Source organism: Platichthys flesus, chromosome 2, assembly GCF_949316205.1.
Source record: "Platichthys flesus chromosome 2, fPlaFle2.1, whole genome shotgun sequence".
Taxonomy (NCBI): Eukaryota; Metazoa; Chordata; class Actinopteri; order Pleuronectiformes; family Pleuronectidae; genus Platichthys; species Platichthys flesus.
In genome coordinates, this window is record NC_084946.1 from 795,001 (window position 1) to 813,815 (window position 18,815).

General features: G+C 43.1%; 1 protein-coding gene across 11 annotated transcripts in view; it reads right to left on the reverse strand.

Moving 5' to 3' along the window:
* Positions 1-18,815, reverse strand: part of nfasca (neurofascin homolog (chicken) a) — an 87,216-nt gene that overhangs the window by 58,951 nt on the left and 9,450 nt on the right. For all 11 annotated transcript variants that reach the window (XR_009924667.1, XR_009924666.1, XM_062412236.1 and 8 more), the window contains exon 2: positions 4,071-4,130. The gene's annotated coding sequence lies outside the window, so the exon portion shown is untranslated. The remainder of the gene's footprint in view (positions 1-4,070; positions 4,131-18,815) is intronic.

The following is an 18,815-nucleotide window of genomic DNA, read 5'->3' on the forward strand; positions in this document are numbered from 1 at the left end:
CCGAGGACCCGAACACAGCTCTCGCTTTGGGAGTACAGAGATTGGATGGCCCTGAGGAGAGACCCCCTTACCCCATACTCCCGCAGCACCTCCCACAGTTTCTCCCGGGGGACCCGGTCATACGCCTTCTCCAGATCCACAAAACACAAGTGGACCGGATGGGCATACTCCCAGGGCCCCTCCAGGATCCTTGCGAGAGTGAAGAGCTGGTCCGTAGTTCCACGTCCGGGGCGAAAACCGCATTGTTCCTCTTCAATCTGAGGTTCGACGATCGGCCGAACCCTCCTTTCCAGCACCTTGGAGTAGACTTTACCTGGGAGGCTGAGAAGTGTGATACCCCGGTAATTGGTACACACTCTCTGGTCCTCCTTTTTGAACAGGGGAACCACCACCCCGGTTTGCCACTCCTTTGGCACTGTACCCGACTCCCACGCAATGTTGAATAGGCGTGTCAACCATGACAGCCCCTCAACACCCAGAGCCTTTAGCATTTCTGGCTGGATCTCATCAATCCCTGGGGCTTTGCCACTGCGGAGATGTTTGACTACCTCAGTGACCTCCACCAGGGAAATTGACGACGAAACACCATCAACCTCGAGCTCTGCCTCCAACATAGAGGGCGTGTTATTCGGATTCAGGAGTTCCTCAAAGTGTTCCTTCCAACGTCCGACGACCTCCTCAGTTGAGGTCAACAGAGTCCCATCCTTACTGTACACAGCTTGGATGGTTCCCCGTTTCCCCCTCCTGAGGTTTCGGATAGTCTTCCAGAAACACTTTGGTGCCGACCGAAAGTCCTTCTCCATGGCCTCTCCGAACTTCTCCCACACCCGCTGCTTAGCCTCCGACACGGCAGCAGTTGCAGCCCTTCGGGCCTGTCGGTACCCTGCAATCGAGTCCGGAGTCCTCCAGGATATCATATCCCGGAAGGCCTCCTTCTTCAATGGGACGGCTTCCCTGACCACCGGTGTCCACCACGGTGTCCGAGGGTTACCGCCCCTTGAGGAGCCTAAGACCCTGAGGCCACAGCTAGCCACCGCAGCTTCAGCAATTGAGGCTTTGAACACCGCCCACTCTGGCTCAATGCCCCCAACCTCCACAGGAATGCCAGAAAAACTCCGCCGGAGGTGTGAGTTGAAGATACCTAGGACGGGGGCCTCCTCCAGACGTTCCCAGTTCACCCGCACTACTCGTTATGGCTTACCAGGTCTATCCGGAAATTTCCCCCATTCCCTGATCCAACTCACAACCAGATGGTGGTCGTTTGACAGTTCCGCCCCTCTCTTTACCCGAGTGTCCAAAACATGTGGCCTCAGATCAGATGACACAATCACAAAATCGATCATTGATCTTCGGCCTAGGGTACTCTGGTACCAGGTACACTTATGAGCACCCTTATGTTCGAACATGGTGTTTGTTATGGATAATCCATGACTAGCACAGAAGTCTAATAACAAACGACCGCTCGGGTTTAGATCAGGGAGGCCGTTCCTCCCCACCACGCCTCTCCAGGTGTCTCCATCGTTGCCCACGTGGGCGTTGAAGTCACCCAGCAGAACTACGGAGTCCCCTACTGGAGCCCCATACAGGACTCCATTCAGGGTCTCCAAGAAGGCCGAGTACTCTGAGCTGCTGTTTGGTGCATACGCACAAACAACAGTCAGAGTTTTCCCCCCTACAACCCTTAGGCGCAGGGAGGCGACCCTCTCGTCTACCGGGGTAAACTCCAACACCGCGGCGCTCAGCCGGGGATTTATGAGTATCCCCACACCCGCCCGGTGCCTCACGCCCTCGGCAACTCCGGAGAAGAATAGAGTCCAACCCTTATCCAGGAGTACGGTACCAGAGCTGAGACTGTGCGTGGAGGTAAGCCCCACCAGATCTAACTGATAGCGCTCCACCTCCCTCACAAGCTCCGGTTCCTTTCCCCACAGCGAGGTGACGTTCCACGTCCCCAGAGCCAGCTTCTGCCGCCCGGGTCTGGTCCGTCGAGACCCCTGACCTTCGCTGCCACCCATGTTGCTGCGCACCCGACCCCAACGGGTCTTCCCACAGGTGGTGGGCCCATGGGATGAAGAGAGGGGGGGTGCCACGTAGTTTGTTCGGGCTATGCCCGACCGGGCTCCGTGGCAAACCCGGCCACCAGACGCTCGCCATCGAGCCCTCCGTCTGGGCCTAGCTCCAGACGGGGGCCCCGGGCTTCCTCCGGGCTGGGTCACATCTCCTCTTTTTTTTGTTATTCATTGAGATTTTTTGAACCATTCTTAGTCTGGCCCCTCACCTGAGACCACTCTGCCATGAGAGACCCTACCAGGAGCACAAGGCTCCAGACAACACAGCCCTCAGGTTCATAGGGACACGCAAACCTCTCCACCACGATAAGGTGATGGTTCCAGGAGAGGCTTGAGATCCACCAGACTCGGTATAACACTGTCAACCTATTTAGTCACAGTCATTTTAATAACATGCACTACAATGTAGATAACTGTGTTTTTTTACAAATTGTAAATGCAAGACCATCCTCGCTCTGTAAATTAATAATTTTGAACTAACCTGAGTATAAGACATCGTCCTGTGTGTATGGAATCTGTCTTGATACTGAGTCACACGTACATCCACAAACAGACTGAGACTGCTCCTCAATAAACATTATATGTTCATGGGGCTGTCATTAATACACACCTGGTCTATACAGGTTCTCATAAATGGAATAGAGAGGGAACAGTTCTATGGGGGCGATATGACTCCTTGTTCTGCTTTGCATTGGCTAAAGCTGCAGCTGTACCCGAAAGTCCTAATTGCAGCTTTCAAGTCTCCCAAATAAAAATTCTGTCACATGATTAAACATACATTATAAATTCCTACTTGCCAACCTACCATCAAAATAAAGAGATTTTGTGAATCAGCATTTGTTTAATTGACCGATGCACAAATCCAGCAAATGGGGTGTTTTTTTGCAGATGACGTGTAATGATCCTTTTCTATCTGAGCCATGAGCGATGAATACATTTTTCTGCTTTATTTTCAACTTGAAATATCCTAATATTTACCTTATATGACTTACATGACATTTACCCTCACATTACACCCCCCTTCTTTCACTTTATAGCCTTTTGTTTATTCACTGCATATGTTATAAACAGAAACTACTCCAAGTTAGCTTAAAAATAAGGCAGGCAAGGTAGTGAATTAAGGTGTTTTTTCTACTTATTGTCTCAACATGTTATACAACCTTTATTTGAAAAAAAAAAATCAAACTATTTGCAGAGGACCAGCATAATCAGTGAACTTACCAATTTCTATAACTGCAAATGGTTGCTCTAAATACTAAACCTGTTTTTTTCTCTGGACTATTTTTTTTTTTATATGTCAGTAGTAATACTGGAGGCTATAACACACAAAATACCCCCGCAACCATTCTGCTGACCTCCATATATACCCCAAATCCAGACTCACAAATGTTCCTCTACAAAGAACCCAAAATAGCCCTCCAACCGTCATACTCAATTACCATCAACCACAGAAATGGAATGACTAACACACATAAATAAATACTGTAGGTACAAGTTGCCAGCAGCTGCAGCTGCAGCACTTACGGCAACCACTTTTATGGCCTATCCCCTACCTGTAACCTTCCCCTCATCACTCATCATTTGTCAGTGAATAATCACCATCTGCCGTAATCAGTAAAGCAGTAATACTGCAGCAACAGAGAGAAAATAAATAAGAAATATGGAAGTCACGTTACCCTAGGAGAACCAAGTAACACTGATGGTCAAGCAGGTTGTAAAATTAGTCTGACTTTAAATATTCACAAGCATATATTAAGTCTCTCAACTGTTATGAGGTAACCTTAAATCAAATTAACCTAAATCTTTCCATATACAAATCTGAACCTTTTTAATCAGTTCAATTCAATTTTTATGAATGTTTTACTGAGATGGACCAGCAACGTTTAAAGAAGGGTATTCACAATGATATTGAACTCTCTTTTACCATAGACAGATATGCTTGAGGAATAAGTAAGAATTGGTGCATAAGGTTTGCAGTAAATGTATAATACACTGACTTACATACACGTGTGGACACGTATTCTCTCTGTCCAGCCACTTTGTTTCGACCACTTAGCAGACCTGATGGAAAAGAGAAAAACAAATTATAATCTCATGAATTATGTCAATCAGGCCAGAAAATTATGAAATAACTGTTTTTATAAAGAGGTCTGGGATCAGTGCAAATATTTAAGTATTCTAAAGAAGCACTGTGTGTATCAAAAGGTTGTGTGTCATGAATGCACCACTCAACAGGCCTACAGCTAAAAGGTTCAGAACTCTGAAGGGAAGACTTGAGTCTGATGTGCTGACTACTAATAAGTAGTGCCGTTAACGCAAACCCATTTTAACGCCGTTAATTTTTTTATCGCGAGATTAACGCAGAGCTGCCAACTCTCACGCTTTCGCCGTGTGACACACGCTTTTGCATGTTGGTGGTTGACTAAGTCACAATATTTTTTTAAAACATCATCGTATCAGGCCGTCGTGAAGTACAAGGAACGGGCGAGTGAGTGTGTGTCTGTGTGTGTGTGTGTGGTTCCAGATAGCGCACCGTAGCCCCGCCCCCTGCACCCGCGCACTCGCTCATAGAGACACAGTGAGATCAGAGCTCAGTGACTCACTGCTTCTTAACTATGGAAACAGTGAAAACACAGAGTTTCTCTGGTCTCAGCTGATCAGAGATCAGCGCCGCAGCTTCTCGATCACTGCAGAAGCTGCGGTTGGTTTCTATCGAGCTTCAGTATCTGTGTTCGTCTCCAGTCTGACCTGCTCTCGCTTTTTGTTTTAATATTTCGCCAACTAAAATATATATTTTTAAGCTATTAGGCTACAGCTATATGTTTTTATTTATTTAACAGGTTACTTCTTATGTCATACATTTCCCACAAATATGGGGAAGACTCAAATAGCCCTACACAGTTCTGTGTTTAATTTATTTCAAAGTAGGCCGACACTTGCCTGTGTATTTTGTTTGTTTGTTATTTTGTTGCTTGTCTGTTTGAGAGGCCTGACTGCTATGTTCACAGCAAACTTGAAAAAAAGAAAATATTAAGCCATGGTTTAACGGCACTATAGGCTGAGTCCTTGTTTACCTGAAATGTGCACTTTATAATTTTATTTTGTAGCGCCCTGTTTGGCAATGTTGTTTTTCAATAAAATAAAACATTTGCATGAAGCGATTAATCGCGATTAAATATTTTAATCTATTGACAGCACTACAAATAAGTCTTTGTCAGCCTAAGCAAAGGAAGATGCAGAAGATGCAGAAGATACATTCGAGCAGACACACACACACACACACACACACACACACACACACACACGCACACACACACACACACACATAGACACACGCACACACACACATATATATACACACACAGACCCACACACATGCCTCAGGACTGTCTGCATTAGTGTTGTTCTCCAACTGTGAGTTTGTGCTATCAAAGCACTTGTCTGTGCACCAGCCGCTGCCCTTAGGATCACAGGATGCTCTTTCTTTTTGTCCTTCTTACTGCTGTTGCTGCACACACTCACACATCCCCAGTCAGCTCACTCTTTAACACAGTCTGCCTTTAGGAATGGAGGTAATGCCTCTGTGGAAGTTGAAATATAAATCACTAGAGCCTGACCAATATGGATTTTTTGTGGGCCGATATGCTTTCGGAGCATTTCGGAGACCAATACAGGGTTTTGCCTGTCCCAAAATTATGGATGGTACTGAGCCGTCAGACCGGGGGTAGCTGTGCCAGGCCAAGGGCAGACACCCATGGAGCCATGCTCAGCTCCATTGTGTTCATTTAGGGTCTTTTCATTGACGTGTGGATCGTAAATCAGTTATTTTCAGTCATTTTCTGTGTCTTTATCATTCATGATGCACACTGCCAATGGAATCTAGCCATCCCAGGGAGCCCCACCATCTCCTTCGGCTTTCCATACATTGTCTAGGCCACGTACGTCACATTCACGTTCATTTTCTAAAGCATCGTATCAGGCCATCATGAAATACCAGGAACCGGTGAATGTGTGTGTGTGTGCGTATGTGTGCATGCTCCCAGACAGCTCACACAAATAAATGGGCCCCGGGGCTGCGCCCCCTCGCCCCCGTTCACTTGTTCAGAGAGACACCCACAGTGGAATCAAAGCTAGTACACATGAAGCTGCTTCTTATCAGTGGAAACAGTGAAAACACAGAGTTTCTCTGGTCACAGTTGCTCAGAGGTCAGTGCTGTAGCTTCTTGATCACAGCAGAAGCTGCAGTTAGTTTGTACTGAGCTTCAGTTTATGTGTCCGCCTCCAGTCTGACCTGCCTTCACTTTTTGCTATTACCTCATACAGAAACTACGATATTATTATGATATTAGTAATCAACCGCTTAGTGATGAATTTAGCCTTGAAAAAAACATGATTAGTATAAGTTGTTACCACTTAACTAGAAATTTGTTGGGAGGCGGAACATAATTTGACAGAGGAGGCCACCTTGCAATTCTCTATGCAGGAGAACTGCACGATATCGGACAAAAACATTATATTACAGTAACCATATACTGTGTTATGAATTAATATACAGAATAGGAAAAAACTAATAAAAACATAATTTATAAAACTTACTCTGTAAACTCCAGTTAAGGTGATGTAACACACATTGAAATAAAAGCATCAGGTACAATTTTGTTGCAGTGCAATATAACGCAAAAAAGTTCAGAGGCCCATCATCATAAGCACAGCCATGCTATAATGTGTGTAGCCCACAGACTGTATGGTAATAGTAGTAGTGGTGCCACTGGTTTAACAGCACCATGGTGGACAGTGACAAGTCTTTCCAATGTTTGTGTCTCTGAAAGACATCACAGCACAGAAAGGGGTGAGAATATGTGTCCTGTCTACTGAGTGTTTACATAACTGCTGATCGCAGCTTGAGTCAATGGCTTAATAGGAAAACTAACAGGAACTACTGCACAATAAAGTGCACCTAAACTTTCTACTGGCTATACCTAAGCTCTTATCACAACACTGCTGTCTTGTGGTACTGCTGATATTGCTGCTGTTTCATTTGATTACATTTCTCAGCAATTTATTTTGTATATGCACACTTATTATGACAAGATGTATAAAACAAACAGACTATTTTGGTCTCAGTAATCCATTGTAATTTGTGATGATGCTCAATCAATCAATGGACATGCTTTTAGTTTATAAGTACTCTTGCACTGAGGCTTCCAGATAGTATTAGCTCACTTGCAACAAAGCTCTTAATTCCTGTTTTAGCTTGGACAGTGAGCAAAGCCCAGACTTAGGTGAGGGAGCTTGGTAGTATATTACAGAGGAGTGAGAGTTAAATGGTCTTTATTTATATAGCGCTTTTCTAGTCTTGATGACCACTCAAAGCACTTTACAGTACAGTTTATAAGGGTTTGAGGCCTGAAAGGCCAAAACTTTATTGATTTTGTTGCCATTTGTTATAATTAAAAATATTTATAGTCTGCTGCTTAGGCTCAAATTCCTGTGAGCTAAAATGAGCTAAAAACAGGAAACTTGCCCCAATAACTGGAATTGATGCGCATCAACTATCGCTGAAATATGAGCTCAATCGGCCACATGGTGGCGCTGTAATAAGGACTTGAAAATACACATATTGACAAGCCATGCCCCTAACACCCTAAGACTGATTGACTTAAAATGCAAGACACAAATCCAGCTCAATGTGTTCTACAAAAAAGCCTCTAGGACCATAAAGGTCTGTCGGGAATCTTCTTTGCAAATTTGCATCCTATCAACACCAAATTTGGTACACAGCACTGTGAGACTGAGATACACATTTCTTTTTTAAAAAACGCCATTAGTCAAAAACGTTTCGCAAAGGCGGATATTTTATGTGGTAAACATGTCACAACCAGACTGTGTTGATGCTTAACAGGACATTTGCAATAACTCATCTAAATTTGGTTCAATCATCATCAAACTTACGAGATATGTTTGGATAGTGTCCGGAAACATGCAGAGCAAAGCAGTTTGAGTTCTGCTGATAGGGGGCTCTAAAATCTCCAGACATCTATAGTGCAGTAACCACTAAACCAAATTTCACCAAATTTGGTATGAATGCATCTAAAGTGCAGAATTGAGATAATATAGTCTAGAAACATACAAATTGGTGCAATTATTCGGAAAGTAATGCCCAAGAAAATCGAGTCCAGTCGGCCACAATGTGGCGCTCATGTGTGTGGGACAATAAATGTATCTTAAGCGTATCTTAAAAAATCTTGCCATGCACACTTCAGCATGCATGTGGGGAAGACTGGGATCAAAAGCGCCAACTTCTTGTTATGGGACGACCTTCTCTAGCCCCTCATCCACAGCCGACCCAGTGTTTGGATTTCCACTATCATGCTTGAACTAGCGTGATTTCCAGATCCTACTATTATAGCTTTAAGACGAACTGATAACTAAAGCATTCATCCAATATTTGTTAAAGCTATGCAGTATACCCCTTATAGGTACATGAATGCACATATTGAACATCTGGGGGTGAATTATTTAACTAGGTTAAGTGCTCTGCCAAAGGGTATGGTAGTATGCCCTACTTAGGGAAATGTGTATGTGAAGAAGGCTGCAGTGCTATGTATACAGTGCTCTCCTTGCTATCTTGTTTGACGGCTTCAAATCAAATCAAATTTTCTTAGACCTTATAGCCCACATTCACAGATCACATTTTGCCTCAAACAATTAACAATCTGTACAAGGTGTGACATCCTCTGTCCTTCACCCAGCTTACCGGACAGCAAAGTCTCTCAATCTAAACTAACCTAACCAGAGGCAGAAACACACCATATAACGACTAATTTCAGGCTGCATTTGATGGGTTTGAAGAATGTGTGTGTATGACAAACATTTTCATTTGCCTTCATTTACAGCCCCAGTTTCTGCACATTCCACATAATTTTTTATTAGTTTCTAACCTGTGTAAACATTCCCATATTATTCATGATGATCATGTCATGTTTGTTCTGAAATGGTGCCATATGCCAATCAGGAATTAGGGTAACCTTCAAGGAATAAATGTGCGATGTTATGGTGATGGGAAGCTCGGATCATTTTACCGACTCGGTCATTTGACTCTCGTTCAGTAAAATGAACGAATCTTTTTTCAAGTCATTCGTTAATTGCAACTGGGGGTGAAGAAATTCCTGTATTAAAATAATTTATCATGACAGTATGGATGATTGAATGGTCATTTATTATCACACTAGCATTTAATTATCACGGCAAACAATTACGCTGCACTGAACTGTAAGTAAAGTACAAAAAAGTTAAAATAACGAAACCTGTAATTATTACTTGCGAATGAATATCATTCACGTCTTACTAAACCTAGTCATGGAATGTAAACGAGGTAAACAAATCCTTTCTGTTTCCACTTCTGAGCCTATGCAGGTCACATGAAAAATTATCCAAAGATCCGTATCCGAAGACCCAGTCAAAATGAACAAATCATTTCGTCTCCCTACCGTGTCTTCAGACCAATGATTCGTTCTTCTGCCAACAGTCCCGATGCGAGTCCTAAGGATTCGTTCAAAATGAACGAATCGTTCACGAACGACACATCACTACAATGTTATAAAAAACACTCTTTTTGACATCAACAGCATATTTGATCAGCGTCTTTAGCTTTTTCCTCAGGACTGGTTTGTTTATGTACCAGCGTGCATGACTGTCATTAACTGTTAACTTTTTTCAGTCTTTCAGCCAATGTAACTCACTATTTCCTTTTTCAAATAAATTATCATTATGAAGGATCAAGAAATGAAGTCTAAATTAAAGATATCTGTTGTGCATGTCCTCTGAAATTGAAGGGGGGGTACTACGAAGGGGGGGTACTACGATGTCCAGTCATTCACCTAATATTCCCTGCTGATTAACTTTAACGGGTCTTACACTCAACAATTCGCTAATGTCTATCCCTGAGGTGTGTGTGCCGGGGTACGTGTGTATCCTCAATCCTTCCAACCATGGCCTTTGAACCCTGTGTATTGCACAAGAATGTCAGGGGTCACATTCTAAAAAGCAGATGGGATAATTGGGATATGTGTGGGAGGTGTTGGGTTCATTTATGTGTCTAAAGAATAATAAGCACTATTTGTGTTTCCATTGTCAGTATTCACTAAAGCTTGTCGTTGCATTAGTGATGTTGTTTTTCACTTCCTTTTTTATTATTTGAATCATGTGACCAGAAATTAATTAGCTTTTAGTTTGATTTGTATTTGGTCTGTTCCAAAGAACACAATGTATAATGCAGAAGTGCTGATATCCTGGTCTGTGTCACTCTTGTAAGATGGCCTGGTCTGTCTCACTTCCGTCAGATATCCTGGTCTGTCTCATTGCTGTCAATTGTCCTAGTCTCTCTTACTGCTGTAAGATGTCCTGGTCTGTCTCACGGCTATAGATGTCCTGGCCTGTATGTGTCTCTCCTGTAAGATGTACTTGTCTGTCTCATTGCTGTCAATTGTCGTGTTATCTCTCACTGCTTTAAAATGGCCTGGTCTGTCTCACCCCTGTCAGATGTTCTGCTCTGCCTCATGGCTGTCATATACAATAATTACCTCACATATTCTGGTCCACCTTTAACAACTACTGCCAAACATACCTATAAAAGGATGGTAAGTTACATTCTAACCTTTGGATCTCTCCTTGCCTATGTGTGAAAGTCAGCATACAAAAAAAAAAATCAAATCTGAAATTAAAAAAGATTAATGTTAAGACAGGGCTGTTGTATTGTAATAAAGTGGCCTGGGAGTAGAAGTTAAATTATAAAAATCTGTTTGTTAGCTCCAGAAGTGTAACCAAATGAATGCTCTTATTTGCCTTTTTATGAATTACGATTAAATGCATTAAGGAAGGCAAAGAGGAAACTGACAATTGAAATAGCTCTATCAGACTAACTGTTGAGATGGAATGTTAGGTGCAATTTAAAGCTGAGGAAAAAAATAGATAAAAAGATAGATATATTTGTATATTTATTTTTTACTACTGTTTCATCTGGGTGTAATACAAATTCAACTTTTTCCAATTTGTAGAAGCTCTTGGCTCTATAATCTTAAAGTTATTTAAAATGGCATTTGTCCAGGTTATAAATCTCAAACATAACCCAAGTTTAGTTACAATGCAGCACCAAAATGTGTTTGTGTAGACTATTACTGGGCTCTTCTATTTTACATCTACAGACATTGTGTAGAATGAACCCCCCTTTCTTCTACAAAGCCCTGCTCAATTAACTCTCAGCCCCTCAAACAGGGACAAAACAAAGCAGTGTCAAATTGCAGACCCAGTCTTGTGCACCGTGTTCAATCTCCAGGGAAAGAAAGATGGAGGGACCGAGGATAAAAATGGAGAGGGTGGAGGGTGAATGTGTGGTTGCCAGGCAATACATGCGTGTTTGTGGATGTAATTCTTGGTGGGGGCTGCAGTTCGATGTTGCAGAATGACCTACTTTTAATCGAAAGAGAGAGAAAGAGCGAGTAGAAAAAGATAGTAGGGATCAGCAAAGTGGAGATGCAATGGAAAATAAACAGGTTCAGTGGTTTTATTCATTAAGAAGAAATAAAAGAAAGGAGCATGGGGAAATACAGAGATGTACAGGGAGAAAGAGAGGTGAAAGAGACTGAAAAAGATGTCCCTTAGGTTCAAGCAAGAAAGAGATGAAAATAAAGATACAACGCAGAGCTGTAAAAAAAGGGGGTGTGTGGGTGTGTGTGTGGGTGGTTGTGTGTGCGTGTGTGTGTGTCAATCTATAGTTATGAGGGCCAATTTTGGTTCAATACCATCATTGTCAGGACATTTTGATGTGAGGAACAACCAAAACAAGGGCTCAGAGGGCTGTTTCTTGGTGTGTGTGTGTGTGTGTGGGTGTGTTTGTGTAAATGTGTAGCCTGACATTGTCAGACTCACAATTCTAGTCAGAATGTGAGTCTGAGACCGCTCCATTGGGCTGTGATTATGGGGCGTGTTTCAACTGACCAGGAAATAAAATTCCTCTTCGCTCAATTGGATAGACCTATAACCAATCAGAGCAACGTAGTATGTGACGTATGTTAAGCAACGCATTGTGAGTTATTTACTAACGCCGGGTTCACACCGGACGCTGAAGTGATGCAGAAGCGACGCTTCAGCGCAGCGCCAAGCCTTAAACAACAGCTGGCTCCCATCCACTCCCATGTTAAACCTTTGTGAGGGTCACACCGCCAAGGCTGCCTCGCTCCATGCAGCAATCGTTTCGGCGTCGAGTCTACTTTTTGCGCTTGACGCGAGTGTATCACTCCATGAAACACACTGAAAAACGATTTTAAACTATATTGATGACATATCTTATATGATATAAATGATCAAATATGCATCCCATACTTTGAAGTCCCCTTCTGTTGTCCTGGAGTTTTAATTTGACCAATGACATTATTAAATGTCCCCCTCTGCCCATCCACTAAAGCCACACAAGCAGTGATACAGATAAAAAGAGAGAGAGAGGGGGCTACGTATTCTCCACATAGGCTTGAGTGGAGAATACGTAATTTACCCCCGACACCCGACATTTAACGGAGCAAACAGCGAAGTTCTTCAACATGGATGACATTAAATTAATAATTGAAGTGGAGAAGTACAGTGAGTTGTATGATCCTCGGAACATGTTGTATAAAGACAACACCAAGAAAGACAAATGTTGGGACGCTGTTGCTTAATGTTGGAGCAACAAGTAAGTATATGCTTTTAATCTATTGGATCAACGGGTGATATTATTAGCGCTGCCCGGCGGTTCAGCGTCGCTTCAGTGTCCGGTGTGAACAGCCAAGTGCCGGTGCGATAGGGATTAGCGCGGTGCTTTGGCGTCGCCTCAACGTTCTCTGTTCCTCTTTCAAAATGAATGCGCTGTCGATGTCTTCTAAAACAGACTCAATGGCAGCATCTACACATCTCAGCTCTCCAGCAGCAATCAATCAATCAATCAATCAAATTTTATTTGTATAGCCCATATTCACAAATTACAATTCATCTCATAGGGCTTTAACAGGGTGTGACATCCTCTGTCCTTAACCCTCAGCAAGAGTAAGGAAAAACTACAAAAAACCCTTTTAACAGGGTAAAAATATGTAGAAACCTCAGAGAGAGCCACATGTGAGGGATCCCTCTCCCAGGACGGACAGAAGTGCAATAGATGCCACGTGCAGGAGAACATCATCAATAATCAAAGTCTCTAGCAGCATTGATGAAGCACAGTCCATGCTCAGCAACCATCTAGACCACGATCCACCATCCAGACCAGACGCCACTTCAGTCCTCAGTCACCGTCCACCGCCGCCCACCAGGAGGACCCATCACAAGCCACCACTGCGGTCCTGGTCCACCGCCCGTGCCCAATGCCAACGCGACACAGGGTCCGCCACCAGCACCACGATCAGCCCACATGACTCAGAATCCGCCACACTGGATCCAACACCGCGACCCCCGGTGCGCGATCCACAAACCGTAATCCATGGTGCGGCCACAGAGGCCCTGGATCTGCGGGTGATAAAGCAAAGGGATTCCGGGGAAGGGGGATAGGGATGGAGAAGAGGAAGGAGAAGCTGGAAAGAGAAGCTCCGTGTGTCATGTGTCATAAAATAGAACAAGTAACGTTCTGGCGCACTAATTAGCTCTAACTATAAGCTTTATCAAAAAGGAAGGTTTTGAGCCTACTTTTAAACGAACAGATGGTGTCTGCCTCCCGAACTGAAAGTGGTAGATTATTCCACAGCCGAGGGGCTTGATGGCTAAAAGCTCTGGCTCCTACTCTACTTTTAGAGAATTTAGGGACGACAAGTAGGCTTGAATTCTGGGAGCGGAGTGCTCTAGTGGGTTTATAAGGTATTAACAGCTCTTTAAGGTATAAAGGCGCTATATTATTAAGGGCCTTGAAGGTGAGGAGGAGAATTTTAAATTCTATTCTAGATTTAACTGGAAGCCAGTGTAGCGATGCTAATATTGGAGAAATGTGCTCTCTTCTCTTTGTTCTCGTCAGGACACGTGCTGCAGCATTTTGGACAAGCTGTAGAGTCTTTAACGACTTCCTGCTGGAGCCTGATAATAATGAATTACAATAGTCCAGTCTCGATGTAACAAAGGCGTGGACTAGTTTTTCTGCATCTTTTTGTGAAAGGACATGTCTAATTTTTGAAATATTACGCAAGTGGAAAAAAGCGGTCCTAGAAATTTGTTTTAAGTGACTATTAAAGGATAAATCAGGATCGAAGATCACTCCCAAGTTCCTGACTGTTTCATTGGAAGCAAGGGCAATGTCGTCTAGCGCAGCTATATCATTAGATAATGCATCTCTAAGGTAATAACTGGGTGTCATCCGCATAGCAGTGGAAATTTACCGAGTGTGTCCTGATAATGTTTCCTAGTGGAAGCATATATAATGAGAATAAAATTGGGCCGAGCACAGAGACCTGTGGAACACCATGATTAACTTTGGTGCGCACAGATGACTCATCATTAATTTGCACAAATTGGGAGCGATCAGAAAAATACGATTTAAACCAGTTAAGGGCGGTTCCATTAATGTTAATTAACTGTTTTAGTCTTTGTAATAAAATTTGATGGTCAATTGTGTCGAATGCTGCACTGAGATCTAACAGAACGAGGACAGACACAAGTCCCTGATCTGTCCCAGCAGCAGGCATGTTTGTTGAAAACGAATTCAACCCAAGGGCACTTTGATGACGTGGTTGATTACGTTACCGTTGATCATCTGTCCATCATCGTATAAAGCCCGCCCTGACAATCTGATTGGTCCGGATGATTTCGAACCGGGCTTAATTTCTCCCCAACGGAGCGACTCCAGACCGAACTTCCCGACCTCAAATGTTGTGGGCGATGCTAAGTTCGTCTGGCATCCAGGCTAGTATATGTGTGCCCTGAAGATCATTTCTAGATAAATCAATCTGTGTTCCTGGATTGATGTTGAAACACTTCCTGTGTCCACACGGCTTCTTTTATGAGACTTATGACTACCACCTGCAGCAATAGGAATACATACCCCAAAAGCACAATTATTTATTGCTTAAAAAAGACAAACTTTAACTACAACTTTGACTAATTCTATCAATTTTCCCAGTACCCATGTTGCTACTGAACTTTTTTTTAAATGGCTCCTTTAGTTCAAAGACTTGAAAACAAAAATGGAATCAATGAGTAGCACTTTTACCTCTTAACCACAACTGAAATTATGAATATATAGGTCTCCGGTTTGCTGGATCAAACACCTTAATATTATTAGTTAGACATGTGCTTATCTCTGTAGCATGTCAAACTGACCACCATGAAACAGTATTACACTTTCTAGTGACATTTCCATAGTGGTGTAAGGCATTGAAAGACAGCAGGAATTGAAGCAATTGCAGAAATACATGTCAATCATCATAAAAGACGATTGAATCTCCAAAAGAATTGAAAAATATTTTTTGAAAGACCATACTGAAACATGAACTCTTTATCAGTCTAACTATTTTCAGCAGTATGTATTTCTTATGATGCTTAGATGATGACCATGTCCATAGTGAATGGTCTGTATCACATAGCACTTTTCTAGTCTTGATGACAACTCAAGTGCTTTACAGTACAGTACAGTACAGAACAGTACATTGTGTGTAAATTCACCAATTTACACACAATGGCACGGCCATCAAGAAATTTGGGGCTCGGTATCTTGCCCAAGCACACTTCTGCACACAGAAAGAGGAAGACAGGGATTGAACGGCTAACCTCATGGTTAGAGGACGACCCACTCCACACTGAGCTACAGCCACCTGACACACAAAGCAAAAATGTATTCATGTATATGCACAAAAACAAGTCACAAACAAGCAGAGCACACAGCAAGACCAAATCCTATGCAGATCTTGCAGAACTTTGAACTAAGGAGAGTTCAAAATATCTGATGAGGAAATACAACCGATGGGGGGACCCCAACCAGTTCATCACTCCCTGTCAGTTTCTACCGATCACACCCACAAAGACATGATTGAGGCAGGCAGAGAGATGGAGGTGAGGGGAGGTGAGGCAAGAGGGGAGACAGTTACAGATGTAGACAGAGAGATATCAGCAGACAAGACCAGAGAATACAAATACAACACAGATGATGTGGTGTCACAGAATTTGACTCATACGGCAGAACAATCTGCACATGGTGTGACATCCTCTGTCTTTAACCCTTGACTAGGATGAGAAAACTACAAAAACACAGAGGAGAGGAAGGGGGAAAAAAATAAATGTGGTACTAAGAGAGTAAAGGGGCCATAACACAAATACCAGGATGTAAAGAAAAAAATGAGAGGAGATGGTAAGAAGAAAGAAGGGGTAGGAAAATCGCAGATAATTACCTCACAAATCAACAAAGAAGGTCAACGCATTTATTGTTTAAGAAATACTGTAAAAGAAATGACAAACTGCTGCCTGTAATAAGATATATTTGGTATCAAATCACTTAAAGGACCCATCGAATGCCCATTTTACCACAGTTGATATGGTTCCTTTGGTTCTTAATGAAATGTCTTTAACATATTTTGGTCAAAATTCCACAAGAATCATTTAAAACAGCACCCTTTTTACCCTGTCTAAAACAGCCCTCCTCAAATTGACCTGTTCTGAGTTCCCCACCCCCCTCTCCCCTCCTCCCTCTTTCACGAGATACAAGCGCCCAGATTTACAGATTTTCCTCTGTAGAAATATGAACCATATTGTTTAGAACCAGAGTCAGGTGGGCCGAAGCCTGGCTGCGAGAGCCCAAGGACCCCAGATCCCCAGCACCGCAGTGGGAGCAGTAGGAGCTGGAGCTGGCGCAGCAGCAGCATCCTTCCACACTGTTGAGTCAACGTTTAGAGGTGTACTCTCCCCTGGGAGAGGTTTGGAGCGCGAGCCCGGATCGGAGCCCGGCTAGCCGAGCCGTCTCGATACCCGGAGCCGGGTATGTGTGTGTGTGTATGTGTGTTTCCAGAGGTATGATCCCTTTGTGCCAGCCAAAATAAATTAATCCTGTCTGCCCCCATCCTCTCTATCTCTCTTCCCTCTACATTTGTTGTCTTTGCCCAAATTATCTCCTCATATTTGTCTGTTGTCCTACAATAAGACCCTTAACCCATAGTCAGTTTTTCACTCGCTTTCAGTATTTCATTCATTGCACTTGTAATCTGTTATCCATCCTGATTTTACTATCAATCATGCCATCCTGTTCCTCCATGCCTGTGGTGATGTCAGGCAACCTGCCACCTAACTAGTACATCTGGATCTCACTTTGTGCTCCTTCTTAAGCATCCATTCCCCCAGCAATTCCCCCAGCCCCTTCCCACATACCCCCACCCTAGCTCCCTTTTGCTCCATCCTTCCTCCCTTCTCCTTTCCTTCACCTCCTTGTTCCTCGACCAATGAGAAAAGTCCCTGGTCACCAGGGTTCCTTAGCAACAGCCTCACAAGAGGAAAGATAGAGGAAGGAGGTGGGGGAGGAAGAAGAGAGATAGGATGGGATGGGGTTGGGGGGGTGGGAGGCTGAAAGTGTGTTTGCCTTTATCAAAGCCTTGCATCTGAGGAGTGTGTGTGTGTGTGTGTGTGTGTGTGCGTGTGTGTGTGTGTGTCTGGGTGTGTTTGTCTGTGTGTGTGTGCATGTATCCTTGGCCTGACTGAGGTCCATCAAATATAACCCACAGTCGCACTTCAAAGCCCAGCTGATATGCCTTGATCTCGCTGTACACAAAAAACTAAATCCTTCTCAATAAAGAGCCAGTTTTTCTATTTTAAAACATTTACAGAAACAAAAATGCCTGATAGCAAGGTCAAAGATTGGTAAGAAAATAATGTAGACTAGGTTGTTGTAAGCTCCCATGTGACTTATGAGGGAGAAAATGAATAAACATGAGAGTAGCATGGTGTTTTTTCTAGCACAGACACACAAACAATGTGTCCCTTTGGTCGTGCTTTTAAGCATCTGTACAGGCAATTACTGACCTAAGCCTTTCACTTAGAATGGATACACTGGGGAGAGACTCATGTCAGATAATCAATATAAAATTATATGAGTGATTATAGATGGAGGCAGATAAATAACAAAAGAATGATGTAAAAATATAATCCGACTCAGAAAGACAGAGAGTTGGACTTAGGTTTGATCAAGTTTGTGTTTTGTGTTAATACAACACTGTGCTCATCACAGAGAAAGTCGCAACCAGCATTAACTCTAGAGTTGGGTACTAGAATCAAATGCCAATCGGGCACCGGTTCTTACGCGGCGATTCATATTGCAGGCACAGATTTCAGGGGGCCTAATTTTGAAGCCTGAACTCTGTATGGAAATAGTTGCCCTACTTACTGGCATCATTAACATTACCACTCATGTCTAGTTAACTCTGGTTACAACAAACTCTTCGCACAGTTAGCTAGTGGCTACATTAAACTTGTGACGACAAAATGATTAAAACTAAACGATCCAAAGTGTGGCTGTATTTCATGTGAAAGGATTGCATCACTGGCATGTAAAGCCTATGTCCGAGCAATAGCTGCTTGCGGAGTTGGTGGTGTAATGTACCATGTTGTTTGAGATCCACCAGTAAACTTTAGGAAGAAGGAAGCCAAAGAAGGAATAGTAGAAGACCACTAACTTAATGAAGCACTTGGCGATGTATGGAAAATAGAGGGATGCTGCAGGTTTAACTGCTAGTGTGATTCCATGTCAATCACATCAGTGGG